Below are 16735 nucleotides of genomic sequence, written 5' to 3' on the forward strand. Positions count from 1 at the left end.
GAATATAATGTTTGATTTAATTATTAACTGTCTGTGATGGAAAGTCAGATCCTGCTCAGTTCTGCTTACAGTTTGGTACTCTGCTACCGGTGAAAACAGACAAGATTCAGTCTGAGGATTTAAGAGTCCTTTGTAAAATGTTGACGTTTAATTGTGCTTTTCTAAACTGTCAGCTGAGGAACCTCATTCACACGCTTCTTCCATAAAGGCTCGCTTACTTTTATCAATCCAAAAATACAATATGGAACCTGACTCTTCCTTTTTTCACTTGCGTAAATCAGGAGATTATCCAAGTTAATGAACTGCTGTCATTATTTAAATAAATACCATCTGAATTGAGTTTATATTCACTGCTGTTCCTGAAACTTTTTTTTTTTTTTAAATGCATTTTGTGTTGCATACATAGCACTGCAATCAATCTCCCCCTTTCTCATTTAGAAAATGCACAGTGGACCCACAGTAAGTTTTAGGAAGGAGTTAAAAAGTGCTGGCATAACTTTACCTATCCTTCTTTTATCAGAGACAGAGGATTTGGCAGCCAATTTCAGTCCAATTCTATTATTGGTGTTTTGTGATTTCTAGTAAATTGTTGCATTGTGTTACAGAGGTCCTTAATTCCATGTGTGGGCGTTAACATGGTGTAAGGAGTGAATTCATTATGAAGATGTCTTACCTGAAAATCCATTATTCCTTTCCTCACCATGGTGACTCCTATCAAACTCACACATAACGTAGTCTGGAAAGAAATAGGCATTCATGCTAAACTGCTGCATTTTCAGAGGAGTGTAAAGGTAAAAATCACAGCTCTCTTGCATGATTCAGACAAAAACAGTCATTTAACACCACCAGAAAAAACAAAGTAGTTGGGCAAGGTAATTTCAGTTTTGCAGTTTATATCGGTCTGGTGAGATTATTATCTCTGACACTGTCTTATGCAGATGCAGGACTGGAGCTGGTATTAAACAATAGTAATGATATTTGGAGTTCATCCAGTATGATCTTCATTGTTTGTGAGAGTGGCTTCCACATAGTTATTTGATCCATAATTTCTCATATTTCATTAAACATATATTTCTACATACACTGCACGCAGCTCTGTGGGATGCATTTTCCTTTGCAAAGTCAAAAGGGATTGGTTACATTTCTCATCAGGATGAGAAATTAAGTTCCCAGAAAATACACTACCACATCTCAAACGCTTAATTGATTTAGACAGATTAAGAGAAAATAGAGACCCCCCTTCACAGTGTATTCCCATTCTTGGTGTCAATCAGCAAGCTTCAGTCGAAGAGCTGCCACTGCAGCAAAATCCATCTCAGATTAATCCGGAGAATTCTGCTTGTAATCTGTTCTCAGCTGTACGGATCTGAGAAGATTTCAGAGCTTTTTAAAAACCTCACATATTTTGAATATTTTGATTTAAAGAAGTATTTGACATCTGAGATCAAAACACACCCAAGCTGCTTTATTTCCTGACACTCACCAACAAGGATTTCTGCTGGGTCTTTCCTGAGTAAAAAATACCACAAAACCAACATTTCTTGCCCTTCTTCAGGACACCTGCTTGCCACAAACCAACAAATGCCAAGATACGCGATTTCTTTTCAAAAGTGAATCAAGCTCAACACAGGTGTGAGCCAAGGTCAGCTCTAGCTTTGGCTACAGCTTTCTCTTAGTTTCACCGTTACTCCCATTCCTAATTAAAAGTTTATTGAAGCACTTTGCATACTTTACCGTATTAAAGAAGCAATTATCAGAGTGAAAAGAAAAACTGTCAATTCTGAAAATAGCTTGGACTGTTCATGTGTCATTCTCAGTATATGCTGAAATATCCAGAAAAACGTGGCTCACACTGTGGATTGCACCAGATACCCCCCCACACACAAGTAACCCTCCCTCCGCCTTCTCCACCCGAGGCTCATTTTTTGCAAAACACACACATAGAATTGAGCTGTGCTTTCTGCCAGTGGAGTGAACTACGATGGAGCAGAGCACAAAGGAGTCTATTTTTTCTGTGGCATACATAGGATTTTCCCACAGAGCACAGTGTGAGAATTAGGATCAGATGCTCCTTGTCACCCGCACATTGCAGGCTCAGGGGGAAGCAGGCTGGTTCTTATTCATGGATCTCATGACCACACCTCAGGTAAGGCCCCATGTAAATTGAACATTTGCAAATCAGGAGTACCAAATTTTTACCCTGCTCCTGCCAGCTCATCCTCGTGTCTCAGCCGTGCCAGAACTCGCCCTGCCTGAGCCGCCAGTGCTCCCATGCCATTAGAGTTGGTGCTACCAGTTCACATTCCCTTCTCCTTCTCAATGTGCAGCTCCTCACACTGTCTGTGCTTTGTCTCCATCTTGAAGTACTACCCTGTACAGCTCACACATATCCAAGAGGGAGACTGAAAAGGATGTTAGTGGCTACACACAAGGGCAATTGAAAAAGCATGCTATGGAAATCATATTCATAGGGAAAAAAAAATGAACTCACACAGGTGTTTCGCTACTTCTGCTGTGACTCCTCTAGGCATCAAAACAGGTGAGTTTGCTGCATGCTAATCAGGAAAAAAGAACATCTGAAATATGCATCTGCACATGAGCATCTGTGCAGAGTTTCTCCAAAGCAGTTCTCTAGTGCATTTCTTTTCCTATGTGGGCCTCTTTTGTACTTTTTTGTGCCAAGAGGCTTATTTTGTATAGGTGAAGAGACCCACATCCACCAGCCATCAGGGAGTGCTATTAATATGCAACATCTTGAATGCATGAGCTGAATGACAAGCTGGCAGAGTTTGAGACTGCGTGGTCCAAGTTTATGTCTCTCCCTGAAGAGGTGAAAAGCCCCTTCCCCATATCTCTGCCAAATTGTGCCAGAGCTAAAAGAAAGAAGAATAGGCAACCTATTATTTATTTATTTATTTATTGCTTCTCTCTTCCTAACACCTTATTTTTCCTAGCCGCAGTCAATGTGAATTGGCCTGTATCACATAGGTTGCTACTGTTTAATTTCAAAACAGATCACAATAGCAGAGCTTGTGGTTTTGCAAACTGTGGAACAAATCAGAAATATCTGCTAAGACCTCTCATGCATGTGCTGTTTTTTTGGATGTGTGAACACTCTCCATGTTGTGTCCCTAAAATACTGAGTTAAATTATGGTCTTAACTATGTAAATAGGCATGTTTACAGTTTTCTTTTAGTTGCCCAGTGTCACCATGCAAGGCTTACCTTGCCTACATTTTCAGCCTATATTATTACATGCCTGCATAGGTAAAAAGGGCAATCATGGTATTCTGAGTAACTTTGTCCTATCACCAACTGCTCAACTTTGAGGCATTAAGAAAGAATTAGAGAAACAAATAGACATAAATTAAAACAATTGCTTCAGAATTCTGCGATAGAAGAGAGAGAACTCAAATGGGCTGGCATATGTCCACCTAGCCTAATGGCAACATCTAATATGTGAGTAGGACTGAAACAAGCCCATCCTGGACAGCTTCCCTTGGTGGGGTATTCCCACTGAGTCCAAGCGGAATGGCTTTCCACCTGTGAATGGCAGTGTGGAAGCACGCTCCAGCTTTGCTTTGGGATCTCACAAGCCAGCAATTTCAGACCAGCAGCCTGTCAGAAACATCCTTCTTGCTGGAACATGGCCTGATCAGCACAGTCTACCCCAGCCTCCATGCAGAGGTACCAACAGAAACAGCAAACTGGCCTTTTTCAGATACCAGCTGTTAACCTGGCATCCCTGCTTCCCTCTGTGCACGCCTTTGTCATTCACTGAATCTCCACCCGCTGAACAGCTCTTGGAATGAGTTAAAATGACTTTTGGGATGTTTTCTCTTGCCTTAAAGGACTCATCTGCTTTGCTTTTTTTCCCCCAGTCACAGCAGAACATAGAAAATGATCTACCCAGAAAATATGAAAAATGGTTTCTATGTAAATTGAAGGCAATGTCAGCCAAATTAATTTGTTAACTTGATGTCTAAAAACTCATTTCATATTCCACACTTACAACTCACACTCTTTCTTATTTTCTACATAGTTGATCCTCTTTTTAACTGCTGCAACCATTTTTCACCATTCCACAAAGCAGGCTCAACTTAAAAATGATACTTATCAATCACAAGGGAAATAGCATCCTTTATTCCTTTGTATGAGACTTAAGTACTATCCCTTTCCTGAGAAAATTTCCTAGTATCTTACACAAGCAAAATTCCTTTTGATTCAGCAGTGAGGGGTCATTGGGAAGGTCAGTGCTAACAGAGAAACAAAATTACTAGTCAAAGAAACCATTTTGTGGAGCAATGTGAGAAAAACAGAAACTTAGATTTGAGTTTGGTAATGTTAAAACATATTTATGAATACATATTTTTATAATGTTATTGAAAATATGTCTTTTTTCAAAAATCACTCATACAAATGTATTAAAATTTAAATAAGATCAAGAACCTCATAAAATAGACAATCTATTGATAGGCTTCAGCATGGGCATACAGGAGAGGCCAGCAAAAAGCCCTCACTTGTACTTGAAATTTAGGAAGTATTGATTTTGAGCAGCTTGCCCGCACAAACAGTGAAGATATTTTCCAGCAGAAGAGTCACCGGGGTAATTTAAACTTGGGCTGATACATCTTTGTTGTTGTGTGCATGTAACCTCCTGTGAGATCACAGACTGATGCTAGGCGCAGGCCTTCCAAAGAAGCAAAAATCAAAGCTTTGAATCATGCATTCATGGGCTTCTTGCTGAGAGAGAACTGAAATAATTTTAAATAAAATTCCTAGGTATTGAATAAACACTGTGGCAGCATGGTTAGCAGCAGCAGAAGCCAGCGGTCCCAGGCTGCTGCCCTGCATCATGCGGGCCCAGGGCAAGCAGCCTCTGCAGCAGCAGCACCTGCAAGGCTTGTGGCTACCAGAGGGACCTGCTCTGCATGAACCCACATACCCTGCTCAGGCTGTCCTCTCGTGCCATTGCAGCAGGGAACACCTCTCCTCTGCACTTGCTGTTGGCAAGACAGCTGTGGATTTCCTTAAAATAAGAGGCCTGGAAATAGAAGGATATTGATTTAGGTCATCTTGTCAATCACAAGAAAGACCATCCCAGTAGGTATTACTTAAAGAGTATGTGTAACAGAATGCCTTTGTTTCTAGAGACCAGTGGATATAGCTATTTTTAATGCTGGTCAGATGAGCTACAATCTTCCAAAAATTTCATCTGAGACAAAATATTTTGCAGGATTTAAGCAAGACCAAGCAAAACAAGTTTTTGGCTGGGCCAAAATAAATTGGTTTCACCAACAGCTTCACTGGCACCTTGCGTGGCAGCAGCAGCTGGAGGGAATGCTGAGCAAGGCATTGCCCAGCTGGGCTGAGCTCACAGAGCACCTGGGCTCACAGCCCTCCCACACTGCTGTTGGCGCCTGTATTGCCCAGGTTCCCGACTATGATAACATGGCAAGATAGCTGCTTTTTCTGAAATGCTACTCAAAGAATCACAGAATCATTAAAGTTGGAGAGACACTAAGATCACCTAGTCCAGCCATCAGCTCATCACCACTTCACCACTAACCATGGCTCTGTGCCTCATCTACCCTTTGCTTTAAAAACCTCCAGGGAAGGTGATTCTGCCACCTCCCTGGGCAGCCTGTTCCCACAGTCCACCACTATTTCTGAGAAGAAATTTTTCCTACCATCCAATGTGAACCTCCCCTGGTGCAACTTAAAGCTATTACCTCTTGTTACTGACACAGGTCAGCAGCCTACCACCATGTGGATCATGCTACATTACTCCCTATGCATAGCAGAAAAGACACTGCCCACCCAAGGCCTGCAGCACCACAGTCCCTAGCATGTATGGCCAACACTGGCACTTGCTGCCAGCACGGACTGGGCAGCACAGGGACACACAGCACAGGGCTGCACACCAAGGGCCACCAGACCCATGGCACAAAGGACTGCCAAGCAGCTATACTGAATATAGCTTCAAAGCAGAAAAACTACCAAGGACCTCCAAAAAATAGAAACAAAAAGGTCCTTTTAATAGTCCTACACAGCTCTTACCATGAGCTCTAAATGCTTAGTGAAGAAGTGACCTTTACAGAATTATTGTTTATGATACCTAGATGTGTGCCAGCATAGGCACAGAGAGTATTCCAATTTATTTAAAAGGTTACATATCAAAACTGAATATGCAGTACAACCATGTTATCACATTGTATAGCTTTTACACAAGAAATCCTATCCTTTGCATGCATGTCTTCTAGGCACTTGGGCTAAATTCCTTCAGTATCAAAACTAGAGATGAAGTAAAATGTAACAAAATAATTTATTCATTCTTATTTTCTTGTTTATGAATTGTCTACAAACCTCTTAGAAACCTCCCCAGATAATTCCTAGTTTCAAATTACTCACAAATTTCTTGCAATAAATAATTTTCTAGCTTGCAGACTATTCAAACATGGGATTCAAGGTGCTCAGCACCTTTGCAAGCGAAGCATGCTGAATAATTCAGTTGTCTGAGTTTCAGAAACCTGATCTGATTTCTTTCAAGCTGCATGACCCTCTTAGGGTACCTTATGCATCATAAACAACCTTCCCCCACCCGCTGTGCATTGGAGGCTCTGGCTTTGCCGGCTGAGGGGATGACCCAGCCCACCCAACACCCGCCCTCAAGCTGGCTCCAGAACTGAGTGGGAGCAGTGCTCTCCCTACACAGTACTTCAGTTCTTCAGTCCCCAAGTAAGAAAGTACCCAAACCAGCCACAGAGAATGTGCTTTTCATTTGACAGGATAAAAGATGAAATCAGGACATGTTCCAGCAAAATAAATGGCTAGGCTCTTAGAATCTCATAATCATTAAGTAAATTTGGAAAACACCACTCGACCATCTAGCCCAACCATCATCCCATCCCACCATCCCTGCTAAACCATGTCTCTCAGTGCCACATTTTCACATTTCTTGAAAATCTCCAGTGACGGTGACTCCACCATCCTGGGCAGCCTGTTCCTTAATACTCCGAGAAATTCTTTTTCATAATATCAAACTTCTTATGCACTACACTGGTGAAACTCAGAAAAACAAAAACTAAACAAAAATTTAAAAAGCAAACAAACAAAACCAAACCAAAAACAAAATTATAGATTGCATTTATTAACAAACACCCTTCCTTGCCCTGGCAAGATCAGCAGCACAGTGGGCTGCTGCAAATTTTGCCCAGGCTATTCACCCCCAGCAGTGCTCCTTCCTTCCTTGGGGTGTTTCAGCTCACCTCCTCTGAGCCAGCTCAGGGTCCTACAGCAACTCCGCAGGCTCCTGGAATCTTTACATGCCACAGTTCAGGTCTTAACCTGTTCTACCCAGCCCACAGAGGGGTCAGGTATACTCTCTTAGTGTCTGGGATACAAACATCAATGTGCCACACAGGACACGTCCTGTCCTTGTACTCACACACTGACAGGTTTCTCCCCCTTGTCACAGAAGAATTCCTCAACTGTCCCTTCTATTGTACTCCTTAATATGAATATTTTTTGCAGGTCATCCTGCAAGCCACAACACACTCAAGATCACAAGATCATGCTTAAACTTGATATACGACAAGAACTATTTTATATAAACATCTTATTGGATTTAGAGCTTCTTACAAGTTAAAAGAAACTTATAGAAACCACAGATCTCATTTTGGAGTCAAATGATCACATGCATAGTGCTTTTTCTAAGCTACTTCAAATTATCAGCCTCTCCACTCTATCATGACTCCTGTGTATTAAGCAGTTAAAAACACCCAACTACTTTCTTAAAATGATTTTGACTGGACGTAGTCATGGAAAATACTGGTGACAATTTCCTGACAGCACAAATGAGGAGAAGCCAGATTCTAAGATTCACTTCATGCTCAACTACAGTGTTCAATACATTAAAAAAAGAAAATCCTGAAATAGAAATCCACACTGTTTCTTATCTTCTTACATTTGTTCTTCTCATTTGTTTCTTCTCCTTGATGATTCCCACAGTTAACAAAGTAAGGGTTCATCGATGGTCTCCACACAGACAAAACCTTCCTTGTGTCCTTCAGATATGCAACATGGTGTGAAATTCAAATCTCACAATTCTAAGAATTTGTTGCTAAGCATTTATTTTCTGTATCTGAAAAGTCTAATTGAAAATTTGTCTTTGCAAATATTCATGAAAGTTAATTTCAAGTGCTTATATGCTCACAGACAGCAAATTCACCAGAAGTCATAGACATGATCAATTTGGAGTTCATTCCTGAATTGTAATGAATATTCATAGACATTTTCAACTATTCCTTTAACTTCAGTAGAGACTCATCAGCACTCATTTGCACCTCGTTTTTATTAGTGCAAATCGGGACCAGAAACACTGAAATCAATAGTTAAAATTATCTGGAAAATGCTTAAAGAGCAGAATTGAGCCATAATTTCTTATCTTCAAATTGAATAAATCTCGTTTCTTTTTTATTAAAAGCTGAGAATAATCTGTGATCTTCTGAAGTTATTGTTCTGCTGTCAGCTAGAACTATTTATATGCTCTGATACCAAACACTTCTTTACTTCTTCCCAATCCCTAAAAAATTATTCATCTGCAATATTTTTCCCCATTTCCTTGGATTCGGTTTAAATAAAATTTATAAATCTCTAATAAAATGATCTGAGTTGGTTTCAAATACTGCAAAGTTGAATATTAAGAATTCTTTCATCCATGAAAACTTTGACAAAATCAAGAAAATGGTGGAAAGTATTTTAGACAACAAATGTAAAAGGTTGCCAGTCACTTCATTGTTGAAACACTTTCCTAAGGAGCAATAATAGTAATACCTATCAGATTACTTACACGTTTCAAGTCGCTCGTGTGACTTGCTCTATGACAATCGTGTGACAAAATTTTAAAATCACATTGTTTTGAAAAGCTTTAGACCTGGAACTTTCCCTTCTTCACATCTTATGATTTATTATTTCTCAGTTTGAATGAACTCGGCCATTCCTCATTTTTCTTGACTTTAAATTTATCTTGAAATTTTGGGATGACTCCTCAAGCTGTTTAGAAAGCTGGGACTGTATTAAAGGTTGCATTTTCAAAGATATTCTAGATGATTTAGAAGTATAAAGGTGTACTGACTTGTAGGCTTCAAAATACCTTAGTCATTTTTTATAAGGGGACCATATGTCTGGGGTTACTTGGCAATTTCAGCTTTCTTCGCAACATTATTTCATCAAAGTGATGCACAATGACATACATTGAGTTACATCACAAAAGCTAACAAAGGTAATTATGTTAGAGCTAATCAGGCTTGTGCTCTACCACATCAGACAAAACCCCTTCCGAAATGCCAGTGATGAACGCGATGCCAGTCATTCTTGAAGACTAACTATGCCCTTCTTCATCCTTTCTCACAGAAAACAATGTGAAAAAATGTCTTTTAAGAGTGTATTCTCCAGTATTGCTGTACAGTGTAGAAGTCATAGATGCAATATTCGTAGTTATTGTTTGCATTTATATGGAGCTAGTTCTTTCCCTACAAAAGAGTTCCCTTGAAACTCTGGGCACAAAACCAAAGCTAAGAAATCCAAAATGAAGTAGAGATGGGCTTTTTTCTTTTTTTCTTTCTTCTTTTTTTTTTTTTTCTTTTTTTAGGTGGAACCATTTTTGTTAGATTATCCTAACATCTAAAATCAATATTTTTCTCCCTACTTACTCTTTTTCAGTGCCCAGCTTCTGGGCATGTTTTATACAAAGCAAAGTGAAAGGTTTGGCTTTGAAGTCGCAGAAAACTCACTGGCCAAGTGCATCAGCAATTCACAGAAATACACATGAAGGCATAGAGCAGATATTTGGTACAGATCAGAGAAACATCAGAAGCCACTCTTTCAGTTCAGCCTCATTTATTAGAAAGAATTGACATGATACTCTTTGTTAGAGTCCCTCCTATATTACTTACAGAACAACAGGTCAAACTTTATGAGTAATTTCTATTCCTGCCTTTTGCAGATGCAAAGGTCTTTACCACAATTGGATCATTTACCTCCCCAGAGATAAGGCATTGTAATTCCATCCAGCCTGATTGCTCTTCACCTTTATTTCTCAGATCACATTCTCCTGTTTTGCAATAATCACTAATTACCTACAATTCTGAAAATACAATCAAAACATGACATTTATTTCCTTGAATTTCCTTCTGTGTTGGAACACTGTGACATGCATATACTTCTGATGCTGACTGATTAGATAAGATACACCTTAGTTGAGGAACCTGCTTTAAAACAGGCTTTAATTCTGACTGCAAAATTATGCAATATTCTTCAGTACAAATAGCTTCCACCCTTGTCCACTTTCCTTCCTTATTCTCCCCGTAGCCATTTACTCAACCCTGAGGCTCTGAAGATTGTAGTAGCTGTTAGTCTACATGAAGAAACTGTTACATTCACACCAACTATGATATGCAAATACTCCATTGTAATTCATCTGTTTCTTTAGGCTAATTTATATTTTAATGAATTTGGTCATTGGGAATTCAAGTACTTTAGCTTCAAAAATAGAGCTTGTTGAAAACCTTTTGCTGAAAGATAATTTTCAAGCAGGTTTTTAGCCAGCTCAAATCATTGCTGCCTTATTTAGCGAAACAACACTTCAATAAATAAGACAGAAATGTGACTTAATATAATAGCCCTTAATCTTGCATGTGAGATACAGAGATAGCAGAAAAACCATTGCACAAATAGGATAATAGTCAAAACTTCTGAGGTACTGCGTAGTTACAAACCACCTTCTGAAAATTATTCTAAGATGACTTTGTCATTATTTTGTTGCGGGAGTAGCTTTTTTTTCCAGAAAATCATTGAAATTAATTTCAAAAATGCCATCAAGATTTAATAGACAAGCTCTGCTCAAGCAGCCGCAGGAATGGAATGACAGGAACAGCCATAAGGCGAAAGCAGTGGTGTCCTGCCTGGAGTCACCACGGCTGATGGGAACATCACCTGTATCAAACCTCCTACTGACCTGAAGAAACCGTAAAGAGAGCACAGCCCCAATATGAACAGTGACACGGCGTTTGGTGGGGATATTCAGAACTCACCTGGTAAAGCAAATTCTGACATTAAAATTTCCTTGGGCAGGGATGTAAGCCTTGCCCGCACTGGGTGTGGCACTGTCTAGCTGATCCTTCTGAGTTCACACAAAAGCTTAAAGGCAATTTTCCTATAGAAAAGCACCAAATTTGCATTTCACCTAGGCTGAATTTAGTCTGACGTCTGTACAAACCAGATTTTCCATGGGCAACACTCAGCTAAAGGAAATCTGAGCTTCTAAAGAAACCCTTCACACAACGGACATTTTGGAGCTCATTCATTCGCCGGGGATTGCTGACGGGTGCTGCCTGGAAGCCTGTGGCCAGGCTCTAGTCCTGCAGGGTGGCAGTTGTTGGCTCTTTAAATAGATTACTTCAGTTTTGATGGAAAGAACATGCAGATTCAAGATCATACTCGGGAGGAGGGGGAAAGACAGAATGAGATTTAAGAGAGAGATCACTAACAAACCTCACATGCAGAAAACAATGGCAGTAAAATCCCAGTGACAGAACAATCATTTATGTCATACCAGTTTGAGAGAGCATCGATTTAAATGGTGCAATCAGATCCATTTATTGCAAGAACTAAAAATACATGGAAACTGTGAAAGTAGATACAAATACATCCTTTGCTATATTTTAAACCAGTAGCATAGCTTTACTCAATTAGAATGAAATTCATCTTTTAAGAAATATCTAATTGGGTATGGTAAACTTATTTTATTTTAAAAGAAAGACATTGATGACTCCTAATTATACACATACGTGTTCCCTAAGTAAATTAGTTATTGTTAAAGCCATTAATGCTGAGCACGGCGTTATACAACAGTGTCATCTAGTGGTCAGCGGTCAGACTCCCCGCTTCAGCTGGAAGATGGGGACGGTCAATAAATAGGTAACAATGCTGTGCTCGTCTGTTTGTTTAAAAGATTGCATTGTTTCATATAGCTAAGTAAATCACCACTTATTCCATCCAATATGGTGGCAGGTATCTCAGCACGCTGACAAGAGGCACAGAAGGACCAATACTTGGGCACTGGGAAAAGGCAGGGCACGCCTATGCTACCCATCACTGAATGCAAGGGCTGTGCCAGGTGCTTCTGCCATGACAGCAACAAGGCAGGCTTGGTTTGTTCCTCTGCCTCCAGATTTACTGCTCAGGTTGGGGAAGTTTGGGGCCAGCTGGGGGTGTACAGCAGAGAGCGGCCCTGGCGTGCCCCAGCTACCCCTCATCACAGGGTTCAGCTCACCTCCTGGCTCAGGTTTGCAGTCCCTCACATTGAGTTCTTCTGCTTGACACCATGTGCCCCTGTTGTATCCAAGAAAGCTTGCTAATACTGTGTTTTTTAGCACCCAGCCAGCCTGCACTGGGGGAGGATGCTGTTAGCATGTGCTGCTTCCAATTGCCACATTTGAGACAAAACACACAGCGGAATAAATAATTGTATTTCACAAACCTGCATCCTGGAAGTGTTTTGTAACTGATGGGAAACAGAAAAAAGTAATGTGATAACAACACGCCTGAAAACCTATGCACCACCACGTCCCTGAACAATCTGCCATCAACACAGTTCCATATCTAATGGTAGATCACACTGCATCAAAAAGAAGAAATGTATATTCTAGAACTTGCTAAAATTTCTGGATAATGAAATGACATTGTGAGTGTAGTTTTGAGAGGGACACCTCCTACAGGATTTGCTAAAAGCTGTGTTCTGTTAGTTATAGACCTTTAAAATGCAATACTGATAACATACAGACACATAGAAAAAGTATTTCTCAGCTTATTTCTGTAACAGGTTATTCTTCCTCCCAGAAAAGCCTTGGGGCCTGATACTAGTGATCTTGACAAATCAGGACAATCTGACATCACAAAGTTGTCAGACTGGCAAGCTGTGATCTTTAAGATAACCAAACAAAATTCAGATTTCACCTCAGTTTGCAGTTTGCACTGTTTTTTTCCAGACGAGTCTACTAACTAACCTAACATTTTCCTGAAAGAATTGAACCCTTATTTCTTGACACAAAAATATTATTGAGATCATAAAAAGTCTGGATTACATTTGGAATGTGTTGTTATGTTCCACAAAAAAAATTCAGAATATATTATACACAGATCTTCAGCATTAATCAATTGCGACCATGTTGTATTTAGTACTCCCCCGATCAATGATATTATGAAAAGAAAGAAAGAAAGAAAGACATGGTAGAAATCAGCTTCTTTGTCAAGGTTTTTTGGGGGTAAGAAATAAATCAACGGCCAGGTTTAATGTATCAAACCTGATCTCAACCCAGTGTGGGCTTTTCCCTCTTCTCCACTGCTGGGTCCACTTACCAGGATTTTTCTCTCAATCCAACACACCAATAAGGGCTTCACTAAGTCAGCATTCTTCGACTGGATTGTTCCAGTGATCAATAGAGAAAGGACAATGATTTATTTATAAAGCAGCAATGCAGCACTGCAAGAATTAATTCTCTTCTGGAAATGTTTCCATTTTATGCATTCCCCACATAAAGGAATGCATAGTAAACTTCAGTGCAGATCTGCAGTGCAAACCAAATCCTATCCGTATCCTTTCATTTGTTTCTCTTTTGAAGCATTCCTGTGCTTTGGGTTTTGTGTGTGTGTGTGTTTGGTTGTTTTGCTTGTTTTTATTTTTTTATTTTTAATGCAAAGCTTGTTTTATATCGATTTAGCAAGGAATAGGTAATAGCCATATCAATTTTCTCATAGTGAGATGTATCGGTAGAAAAACAGTTTTATAACTAGAAACAGAAATGACTAATCTATTGACTGTTACAAGCTATTCTGATTATACTTTATATAGATGATAAATAACATAGGCAAGTTTCGTATTCGTTTCAGCTAATGCAGACAGCATTGTTCAGTAACAGAAAAGTCCATGTCTGCAGTATAACGTAATAGAAATTGATATTTTGCATAGGAAATGACATATATGTCTTGGAGTTTCCTATGTTGTAGATTATTACATTTGGAAGGAATAACATTCTGTGTTATATTTTATGGCAATTTGTGAAAAATAAAAATGTATCTGAATCTTTAAAAAACAGAGCTTATAGCAATCTGAGCACATACTTAGAGTTTCACAAAAAGTAAATGGGATAGAAAGTATGTTTTACGTCTTCAAAAGGAGAATTTTCCCCTTTTGAGTTGCGTGTTTCTTCATAATCATCATTTTGCAATATAATGTCAGAATGAAGCACAAAAGGGATTTTTTTTTCCAACAATTGGAATTGCCATGGCAACACCCCAGATCTCAGTTAAAGTTTGGTCCTGTACAGATAGTCACATTAGCATTTGTTTTTGTGCTGAGTGCAATGCTGCATGTGAAAAGCACTTCGGTCTCTTTAGTTAAGTATATAAGGTGTAATTTGATTATTTCTGAAATCTGAACTGTAAGATTTTGACAGCTCAATAAAAGGCTTCATCTTGAAAATCATGTATTTTCAAAAATGACACAAATCATCAAAAGAACATCAGGTACAGCTATCAATACCAAGAGCAGTTGTTTGCATCTCTAATCTCAATTATGCTGAATTTGAGTAACTATCCACTGTCTTTTTTACAGCAGCTCTTAACTTTCCCAAACATGTTAATCCTGCTGTATTCACAAGCACAAATACACAGAGACAGGTGAAATTAAGTGATGCATTTAAGCTACTAAAGAATCAAAGAAACTATTTTTTCCAGACATCTTTATGAGGATCATTTCCTTCTACTATTGCATAGGATCAGTTGAAGGTAAATGCAGACATTTCTTCTCTGACACTTCAAAATCCTATCCAAGCTTTAAAGAAATTTAAATCCTTTAAATTAAAAATATTTCATTCTGGTAACTCTACATATCTGCAGAGCATGTACATGTAAAGGTATCTGGATGTGTTCATGAGGCTTTAACACCACTCTTCAGTTACGTAGAACAAGCTACCAGAAATAAAATACGGAGGGAGAATAAATGACCACGCTGGCTGGAATTTGATTCCTCCCCAAGCAGAAAACAAAACCAGAAAATACTTTCTATCAAAGTAGCACATAGTTCATGTTTCAATTACTGATTTTTCAAATAGTGTGGAGATTGTTGTCTGAAACATGCTGGAAATATATAGGAGATAACTCGAATTGTTCCTAAATAAACTAGCCATTAAATAGGCAAAGTGCCAAAGTACCTAGTACAAATTTTGACAGTTCTGATGAAAAAATAAATTATCTAAAATGCAAGATGAGACTGAAATCCTATTATTAAAAAAAAAAAAAAAAAAAAGAGAGAGAATTCAGAAGATTTAACCATTGGGCAAATGTTACGAACCACACAAACAACACAGTACAAATCTGTGGTCTTGGTATACTTAAGCAGATATTACATACTCTGGGAAATGTACACTGAAGAGTGAAACAGAAATTACTTTCATGCAGAGAGGAAATAACTTAAGACCTGTATCTGCTTTCTCTTTAAGGGACAGCTGAATGAAGAGGACTGGCTGGGAAAGGGTCTCCAAGGTGGACAGTTGGAGTGGATAATCTTAGAGGGCTTTTCCAACCTTGGTGATTCTACGGTTCTAGAACATGGCATTTAATGAGGTGGTCCTGGTTGTTATTGGAAAGAGCCTAAATTCTAACATTTTGTGAATATAGAGTCTGCTTGGAAAATACGCTGGTGTTTGAAGCGTTATATCTTCCTGTCCACATTATAGATACCACTTCCGTTACCTTCATGGACCCAGGATGACAAGCCTAACTGCTCAGATTAAAAAAAAATAGAAGTGTCAAAGTGTGAGATGTATTTAAGGGTAGAATTAGCAAAAGTAAAATAAAAAATGATAAGGAAAAAAGCCCATGGCCAGACAGTGTTAGCTGCTGTGGGACTGTTTCCAAGCATCCATCAGAACTTTAAGACCTATTTAATTGCCCTAAGAGGTGTGCATTTCTCTCCACTCATAATATTGCTGCCTTAATACACTGGTATCCTACTGGACATACAAAGTGCTCAGAGCCAGGCAATGTGTTCCCAGATGCTTTTAAAATCAACAGCCTCAGCTGCTGCAAAGCCCCTGGCAGATGAGCCCTGTGTGTCCCAGCCCTGAGAAGCCAACAACCTGCTGCATCAAAAACAACTTCAGTGTGATCCATTTGCAGCTGGATGTTAGGATAGAGAAGGAAACTCTTTGCTACAGTTCTTCAGTATCATTTCACTTTGTATAGGAAATAACTTGGATCAGCTTGAAGACATTGGTATGTTATGAATTTGCTTTTCCAGACTTCGTACTGCTAGGCACAAATGATTATTCCCCTTAATGAGAGGCAATAGATGAGCTGAGCTGTGAGAACTCCATACTTTGAAGACTGTAAATCAAAACAAAGAAGAGGGAGGGAGCTGGGAAGAAGAGGCAGCCAGCAGTGAGACCACATCACTGCGCATCTGGGCTTTTATGCTTTTCCATGCTGCTGTACAATTTTTCTACTAGCTCCTCTTTGAAGGAAATAATTTGTAGGTAGCTGTGTCACTGGTAGCTCTGTCTGCAACCATGCGATTTTATTATTCAGAGTTGTGTTTTAATAGTCATTTGAAAGCATTATTGAAATATCTCAGTGCACATTATAGTGACTCTTGTACCAGTAACTAAAGATGCAGC

The 16735-nt window shown here is 39.2% G+C and overlaps 1 long non-coding RNA gene across 14 annotated transcripts in view; it reads right to left on the reverse strand.

The window, feature by feature from the left end:
- Window positions 1-16735, reverse strand: part of LOC125692854 (uncharacterized) — a 44331-nt gene that overhangs the window by 13658 nt on the left and 13938 nt on the right. For 13 of the 14 annotated variants that reach the window (XR_007376866.1, XR_007376875.1, XR_007376870.1 and 10 more), the window contains exon 2: window positions 674-736. The exons of the other annotated variant lie outside the window; for it this stretch is intronic. This is a non-coding gene — a long non-coding RNA (uncharacterized LOC125692854). The remainder of the gene's footprint in view (window positions 1-673; window positions 737-16735) is intronic. 14 annotated transcript variants of the gene reach the window in all.

The sequence above is a fragment of the Lagopus muta genome, chromosome 5 (assembly GCF_023343835.1).
Source record: "Lagopus muta isolate bLagMut1 chromosome 5, bLagMut1 primary, whole genome shotgun sequence".
NCBI lineage: Eukaryota > Metazoa > Chordata > Aves > Galliformes > Phasianidae > Lagopus > Lagopus muta.